Source organism: Callospermophilus lateralis, unplaced genomic scaffold (genome assembly GCF_048772815.1).
Source record: "Callospermophilus lateralis isolate mCalLat2 unplaced genomic scaffold, mCalLat2.hap1 Scaffold_62, whole genome shotgun sequence".
NCBI lineage: Eukaryota > Metazoa > Chordata > Mammalia > Rodentia > Sciuridae > Callospermophilus > Callospermophilus lateralis.
The window spans coordinates 2,623,617-2,633,125 of record NW_027514663.1 but is presented as its reverse complement, the minus strand read 5'-3'; the positions used below and the strand labels follow the sequence as shown (position 1 = coordinate 2,633,125).

At 31.8% G+C, this 9,509-nt stretch overlaps 1 pseudogene; it reads left to right on the top strand.

Moving 5' to 3' along the window:
• Positions 1-787: 787 nt before the first annotated feature.
• On the top strand, positions 788-9,115 carry LOC143640799 (abnormal spindle-like microcephaly-associated protein homolog; annotated as a pseudogene).
• Positions 9,116-9,509: the final 394 nt, after the last annotated feature.

The window sequence follows — 9,509 nt, the reverse complement described above, 5'->3', positions numbered from 1 at the left end:
GTATATATAAGGAACACAAACAACTCAATAGCAAAACAATAAATAAGCCAATTTACAAATGGGCTAAATATATTAACAGACATTTCTCAAAAGAAAACATACACATGAAAAAGTTCAATATCTTTATTTACTAAGGAAATGCAAATCAAAACCAGAATGAAATATCACCTGACTCCAGGAAGAATGCCTATTTTCAAAAAGATAATAAATAAATAAATAAATAGCAAGTGCTGGCAAGGATGTGGATAAATATAAATACTTGCACACTGATGATAGAAACATGATAGGGAAAACAGCATTGGAGCTTTCTGAAATAACTAAATAGCATTGCCATATGATCTATCAATCCCAACATATGATCTATCAATCCCAATGTGTGTGTGTGTATGTGTGTGTGTGCATGTCCAAAAAACATAAAATCAATATGTTGAAAAGACTCATGCACTTATATATCTATTGAAGTCATATTCACAGTAGCCAGCAGGTTATGGATTCATTTGAAGTGCTCATCATTAGATGGATAAAGAAAATGTTGTGTACATAAACATATACACACACGAAGGAATAAAATTCAGACATAAAAGCATGAAATCCTGTGATTTGTGGGAAATTTGTGGGACCCTGCTGCTTCCCATTGCCAGAGATGCAAAATAAAATTTCTCTTGTATAATGACTCAACAAAAAAACTGAAAGAAGTATGAGGGAAAGGTTTCATAGGTTAAAGATGTTAATTTTTACTCAGGTAGCCTTTTGCTGCCCTTAAGGAATTGTAACTACCATTCCTGTGATGTCACCCAATCTTCAGCAAAAGGTAATTCTGTTAAGGGAGCTCATGACATTTGGCTTCCAATATATAAAGCACTGGCATAGACATAACAGCCTGATTTGAACCTAAAATAGAGTTCTTTTGTATTTTACTCATATATATTAGAAATCTAAAGCCCCAAGATCACTGTTGAAAGCCATACTATAAGAATCTTACACTGGATTTGTGCTACACTAATACTGGAACAATTAATTCATATAATTTTATCAGATTTAACATCACCATTTCTAACTATTCTGCTGGAATACAGTAGCCTTTTTTTGTTTTTTAGCATTGATATCTTTCATTATTCATACATTGAAGGTCTTAAATTGCTGTTGTTGGGTAGGTTAGTTAAATGCTATAATTTTGCTTACATACTATGAATCATGAGTTAAATTATTCTAAATATTTTGAAATACAGGATTATAATCACATTGAATCATGATAGTTACATAAGAGAAAAAACTATCTTAAGAATCAGACACTTTAATAGAGGGAAGGGAACAGGGCAGGAAGTGGGGGAAGGAAAAGAGATGTACTGGGATCTGAATTATAGCAAATTATATTCTGTTTTTGAATTATGTCAAAATGAATCCTAATATTATATATAACTAAAAAGAACCAATAAAAAATAAAATATTTTAATATTCTACATGCTATACAACTGAGCAATCAACTCATTTGTTATAGTACTTCAAAAAATTTCTTCAGTTAAAATATTGGTGTATCAAAAAAGTCAGACACTTGATTATTAATATTCTTTTTCTCCTTTAGATTTTAGAACAGAGAGCCAAAGCTTGGCTCCTTCACTTCACAGCAGCTGCATATTATCATCTGTCTGCTCTTAGAATTCAAAGAGCATATAAAGTTCACATGGCTATGAAGAATGCTAACAAATGGGTTAATTCAGCCATTTGTATTCAGGTCAGTTTGTCTTTTGCAGAAAAACTATGAGATGTAACTTCCCTCTTAGAAATTTTTGACATATATTGAACAATTCTCAGATTCCTTATGGAAAGATCATATAATATGTAACACTTTCAGCATATAGCTATTAGAATGACTGTAAGTTTGGAAATCTTCTTTATGGAACAGCAATAAAGCTGTGAATTACTCTCTGATGTAATTTTACTCATTTATTATACTCCCACTAGTAAAGTTGGAGGGTACCTGTTCCTCTAAATCCTTCACAACAGTGGCATCAGAAGACACCCTGATTTTTGCCATTCCAGTGAATTGGAAATGGTATCTCATTTTGTTTTTCATTTACTTGATTGCCAGCAGTTCTGAAATTTTTACATTTATTATTCAAGTTCTTATCTGTGTATCATGTGCTCTTTCTAATCTTTCTTTTTATGCACTTTGTCCCTTTTTCTACTTGATGTTCTTTTTTATTATGGTTTATAGGAATTCTATATTCTGGATAAATTTCTTATTTGTGTAATTAACATGCATGTACCAATAAAATATTTAGTGAAAAAATAATTTTCAGAATGTCGTATAGTTTGATAGAATTTATATAAATTGTAAAATAAAGGTATTACTCTGCAGGATTAAATACATATGTCCACATATACACACATCCAGTGTGGACTGGATGAGTCTCTACGAAGTAGAAGGGGGAAATGATACTGGAGGTTTGAAAGGCGTTTTGACCTTCTATTTCTTTCTCCTTTAGAGTTTAGCATTGACAGCCAGTTTGGCTTCCCCCTTCACTTCATAGCAGCTTCATATTATCTGCTTTTAGAATTCAAGGAGCATGTAAACTTCACATGGCTATGAAGAATGCTAACATATATAAAATATGTATATAAATGTATGTACGTTTTTGTCTACTTTTAAAAATGTGTGTATTAAAAGTGAAAAAATCTTCACATTTTAAACAGAGATGATTTCAAGCAAAATTAGAACGAAAGAGATTTATTGAGAAATATTATAGTATCATAAAATTGAGCATGAAGTTCAAGAATTTATGAACCAGAAAAATAGGGCTGCATCAGTAATACAGAAAGCAGTACGTCTCTTTCTCCTTCGCAAAAGACAGGAAAAATTTAATGGTAGAATAACTAAACTTCAGATAAGTGAAAACTATGGTTTTTGATACAGGAATAAAACCAAAATTGAGGTTTTAGTTGAAATGTATCTGTTCATATCATATAAATTTACTGAAAATATTTATTTTGTAGAAATAAATGTATATATAAATTCAAAACAATACGGGCTGTAATCTTAAAATCATTCTTTTATCTCTTTAAGGCATTATGGAGAGGCTACTCTTGGAGGAAGAAACATGATTGTACAAAAATAAAGCTATACAGTTATGTCTTCAGATGGTTAATAGGGATATTAGAGAAGAAGATAAACTCTACAAAAGAACCACACTTGCACTTCATTATCTTTTAACGTATAAGCACCTTTCTGCCATTCTTGAGACCCTAAAACACCTCGGTTAGTTTGTTATAACAATATCTTGCATAAGATTAGGAATGCATTTTTTATCTTTGAATATTTAAAGAACATTGTGATTACACAGTATTAACTAAGACTTCATTTTTTCTTGGAGCATTGTAGTGGGGTTCATTTTGACATAAATGCATATAACTTCATATGCTCCATTTCTTTTGGGGGGGGCAGAGAAGTACCAGGGATTGAACCCAGGGGTGTTCAACCACTGAGCCACATCCCCAGTCTGTTTTTTATTTTTATTTTTTCACTTAGAGACAGGATCTTGCTAAGTTGTATAGGGCTTGGCTAAGTTACTGAGGCTGGCTTTGAACTTGGGAATCATCCTGCTTCCACCTCTAAAGCCTCTGAGATTATGGGCATGCGCCACCACACCCGGCCAGTTTGCTCCATTTCAATCCTTTGTACTTCTTCTTCTCCCAGTCCCTTCCCTGTCCTCTTTCTCTATTCAATTGGTCTTCTGTTTATTTATTTTTCTACTTAGTACATTATAGTTATATATAAAATTGTAATGCATTGTTGTTACTGGAAATTAACGTGTCTTTTTCTCTTTCAGAGGTTGTTACCAGAATATCTCCACGTTGTTGTGAGAACATGGCTGAGAGTGGAGCAATTTCTAAAATATTTGTTTTAATCCGAAGTTGTAATCGTAGTGTTCCTTGTATGGAGGTCATCAGATATCCTGTACAAGTTTTGCTTAATGTAGCTAAGGTAGTTTTCCATTTTAATAATGAAATATTCATTGTTCAAAAAATGTAACTCTGCAAATTATTAGATAGATAGAATTGATAGAATTTATATAAATTGTAAAATAAAGGTATTACTCTGCAGGATTAAATACATACGTCCACATATACACACATCCAGTGTGGACTGGATGAGTCTCTACGAAGTAGAGTAGAAATGCTCTAAATTAGAAATTAGGCTGGGAATGGTGCTGCATGCCTAATCCCAATAGCTCAGGAAGGAGTCAGAAGGATTGCAGGTTCTAAGCCAGCCTCAGCAGCTTAGACTATAAGCAACCTAGTGAGACACTGTCTCAAAATAAATATTAAAAAAAAAGCTGGGGATTTGGCTCAGTGGTTAAGCACTACCCTTGGTCTCAATCCATGGCACCAAAAAAGGAAAAAAAAAAAACAAAGTTTGAAATTAGGCCTCTATATTAAAATTCATGTATATGAAGAGTCTTGATGGGGAAAAATATTTAATTTATGAATATAACTATAGATATGAATGCTATTTTGTTGTTTTATTTCTATTACTTTTATAATATGAATAATAATATGAATAATAGTATTATTGAGAACTTGTCAGTATTTTTGTACATTATTTAATTTAATCCTTATAATAATCCTGTAAAGTAACTCATATATTTCCCATTTTATAGAAAAGGAATGATAATGCTTACAGAAGTTGCATACAATCAGTGGTATTAAGATGAGACATTTACCTTCCTTGCCCACCCTCACAACCATGACTGTAATGTACACAATATATTGAGGAATAGTGGTTAAGAACATAGACCCAAACTACTGAATTTGAATCCCAGTTCTGCAAGCTGTTATACATTATTTGGCCTCTCTTTGCTTTACTTTCTTCCACAGTAAAATGGGTATAGAAAAAAATAATACTCATCTCAAAATGTTACTGTGAAGATTAAATGAGTTAATATACTTAAAAGTTCTTGATACATAAACATACCATGCAAGTGTTAGCTATTAATGGTTTCTTATTTTTATGTTAGAATGATTATTTTTTGAAATCATGCAAATTTCAGTATGAATGTAATAGTATCATTAAATAAAGCATGAAAAACTAATCCTAGAATGTAATAGTATCATTAAATAAAGCATGAAAAACTAATCCTAGATTTTTAGTATCAAATTTGTTTTATTCTAAAGTACATCTTCCTCTCAAGAAGGATGTAAAATAGTATAATTAGATCTTGCCTTACTCATTATCTTACCCTATGACTAACTGTAACAGATAAGTTCTCTTTCATGAGAGAGTCTTGCTAAAATGGTCTTCTCTTTAGAAGCTTGCTTATATTTACTTCAAGATATTCTTTTTTATATATTTTAGCTTTAATTTGTTTTATGTGGAACTTTTGAAGTGGTTAGGAAAGTCAAAGATTAATATGCATATAAGATTCAAATATGATAGGAGTAACAAAAAATTATCTCATGAAGTCCTTTGTACCTGTGGCAGATACTTCAAAGATTTGGCTCTAAGCTGTCTTTACGGTTGGGCAGTTTTAAATGTGTATGCTTATTACAACTTTTAATTTCATTCTGTTCTCTTCAAGTATGAGAAAACTACTTCAGCAGTTTATGATGTAGAAAACTGTATACACACATTGTTGGAGCTTTTGCAGATGTACCGAGAAAAGCCTGGTGACAAAGTTGCAGACAAGGGTGGAAGCATTTTCACAAAAACTTGTTGTTTGTCGGCTGTTTTGTTGAAGACAGCAAACAGAGCCTCTGTAAGTATTGATCAGTTACTTTTCTTTGAGCTTATTTTCTATGTTCTTTTATGTATAGATTTTATGTTTTTCCTTTAGTAACCATTACACTAAATAGGATTTTGCATGTGATCAAACTTGAGTTTTTTTTTTTTTGTTGTTGTTGTTGTTGTTGTTTTTTGCCTAGTATCGGTGTGTGTGTGTGTGTGTGTGTGTGTGTGTATTCATTGTTTCATTTTGATATTAAAGAAACTGAATTCTGAAAATAGAATTTATTTCAGTCATGTAAATGAGAATTTCCTACTTACTAGAGAATATAACAAATTACCTTAGCAGGGTAGGAAATAAGACATGTATAATTCTCTATCCACCTATCATAACCATAAATATGTCTCAAGCTTTTCTGTGCCGAGACATCTGAGTTATTCTCTCCAGGTATCACAATCAACATAAGAGTAACCAGAGCCCTGCCTTTACCCTGATAACTGTGGAAACCACTGAAGCATTTTAAGCAAGAGAATAATATTTTCCTATTTAAGTTTTAGCATCACCCTGGCTACTGACTGAAGAATGAATTTGGGAGAGCATGTATAGAATGGGGAGACCATTAAAGGAGGCAAATGTAGATGTGTAGTGGCTAGACAAGAGATTGTGCTTCACCTAGGGTTGTGTCAATGAGAGGTAAGTGGATGATTCTAGAAAGTTGGAAGAGGTAAAATTCATAGGACTTAGTATCTAGATATGACAGGTTATATTGAGTATAGTTCCTTTTTTCATTCAGTATCGAATTAAATTTACAATTTTTGAATATTTCTCCTCTTTATAATTGTCTTACATATTATTTCACAATTTAAAATAATTTGCCTGCTATACTTAGAGAGCCATGCTCTTGATTGTTAAAAGCTTGAGAGCCTACTGCATAGTATTCAAATGATTGATTTTGTTATTCTAGGAGAGATTGAATTTTTATTAGGTTTTAGTAAATGTACACTTTCTTTTTTAGGATGTACGAAGTAGTCCCAAAGTTGTGGACCGCATTTATAGCATCTACAAACTTACATAAAATAAATGCTGAAAGAATACTTAATAATCAAAAGAAGAATTCTTCCATAGGTATTTCCTTTATTCCAGAAACACCAATAAGGACCAGAATAGTTTCAAGGTAAGCAGTTAATTGTATTCTATAATTTCATGTCACCATTCATTCATTTAAATATATATTTGTTAACACTATCATAAACAAGATATTGTTCTTAACCATAGAGAAAAAACATTTGAATAAGAATAGACTATTCCAAAAAAAAAAAAAGAAAAAGAATAGACTATTCAGTAAATCTAAAGGAATCAATTTCACTATAATGAAATAATACTGATGTAGCTTTGGGTATTTAGTAGCTATTCAACAAATTCCTTATGTTAAATAGTTCAGACCTAATGCTAAGAACCTTGTTATATCAGTTTTATTTTCCATGTTAATCTCTATTTTATGTGGTGCTGAGGATTGAACCCGGGCCTCGTATGTGCTAAGCAAGCACTCTACCACTGAGCCACAACCCCAGCCCAATCCAGGATGATTTTATATCAAGATCTTTTACTTAAGTATATCAGCAAAAAAAGAAAAAAAAACCTGTTTTCTTTTTTTTCTAAATAATGTAACATCACAGATTCTGTGACTAGACATAGATATATCATCCAGGGTCACCATTTAGCCTGTTATAGACCCATAAAGATAATTGTGGTTTACCTAGTTTATGTTACTTTTTTTTTTAAGGTGTGTTTGTTTATGTGGTTACTCCCCATGATCAGGGAGTACAAATCATATAGAGCTGCATCTTGAACTACAAAGTGCTTAAATTTGGTTGTGCAGCGTAAAGCTATGTGGTTCAGGAAGAATGACAATGAGCAAACAGATTAATGAGTGAAATAATAAAGATAGTGACAACTACTAAGATAAAGAGAATGGCCGAGAAAGCATCATGTGATTTTTAAGTCCTGTAGGGTGAGTTGAGAAGAGGATAGCACAGAGTGGGCAGGAGTGTTGCATCATGGCATGGCTTTTGTTTTGAATAAGCTTGAGAAACCTACAGCATAAATAAGAGGAAAATATAAATAAGCCATTGGAAAATCATGCCTATGGTTGAACAGAAGAACAATTTTTTAGATAAAAATTGGAGTACTGTTGGTTTGAGGATGTAGATAGCACTTAAGGCCAAAAGATGAATGAATATGATCATGGATTGAAATTTCACTCCTTTCTATCACTCCTTTCCATCGTATGGATACATACCGCATTTTTACCACTAACCAATGGTGAGGCATTTAGATTTTTAACAAGAAAGAATAAGAAGATGGAAGTGTACATGGTAGGGATTTGTGTGAGAAGATACATGAAACTCTCCCCTGATTGATACCGTTTTCTCAATGTGGTGTGATATTTTAAACTCAACAACTCAGAAGTAGCTTAGAGGGTATGGAAGGGATATTTGAAAAGAGGAAAGAAATAAAATAGTCATCTGGGAGAGCAGAAGCATACTAGGCAATTCAAATGCCCATTTGACATAAAATAAAAATGTATAGTTTCTTTAGCAATATCTGTATAGGAATGGAGAAAGAAGATATTTTTATTTAATTTGGAACCCAAATAGAATTTTCTAGACAAGTTTGAAAAGAGAAAGAAACAGAATGGAATAATATTGAGATAACTAAACTAGTTAGGGAGGAAAGTGAGAATAACATTCTAATGAACAATAAGTATGTGTTGAGGTCAAGTGAACTAGAGATCTCAGCAGGGTGGAGGAATTGGTTCAGTGACTGTATTAAAGCAGATAACATGGATAAATCAGAAGTGGTGATAAAGTCTAGAATGTAAACTATGTGAGAAAGGATTGGTTAAGAAAGAATGGAAGGAAAGGGTTGCAAAAACTGAGAATGCTGTTGGTTTTTTAGCCATATGGATGTTGATATTAATGAGAATGGTAGCAGGAGTTGGGGGAAGTCCAAGAGCAGGTTCGTAATTAGGAGATGGTCAATGAGCAAAAGATGGTAGCAAAATAAGTAGTATAAGCTTCAAAGAAGCCAGTATCATAAGGAAATATTCTAGAACTGATAATTGGCAATAATATGAAGTTCTTCCACCTCTTTGAAAAGGTTGTAAGAGAAATGATGTGTCATGAATTAGTTAACACATAAAGATAAAAATTAACACTTTTAAGAAATTAACTCTTTTAAGAAATATACTGTTTTAATGCCATATTTTTATTTTTATTTTTTAAAACAGACTTAAACAGGATTGGGTTTTAAGAAGAGATAGTATAAAAGAAATCACCAATTCTCTGCAAGCTATTCAAATGGTGATGGATACACTTAGCATTCCTTATCAGTAAATATAAACATTTTCAGTGTGTACAGTATAAAGAAATATTAAAGCTAATTATGAATATGTAAAGTGCTTTTTGCTTTCTATGTACAATTTCTAAAATCTGACTTTGTATTAAAAAATGTATATTACAAATAACTAAGCTGTTTATTAAATTCTTCATTGTTTTTTATTTAATATAGCTGTATGCATATAACAAATAAATATGTCATAAGATGATTATAATACTGTTACTCATGTCTATTAAAGTGTTATATTAGTTTGAATGTAGTCATATTCCTAAAAGGAAAGGAATCAATTATTACCTGTTTTATTGATAAGCAAAAGCATTTTACTAAAACACATGTTGAAAGTCAAAGATTCTGTCTATTCACTTAGAAAATGAGAAGAGCATAAAATAT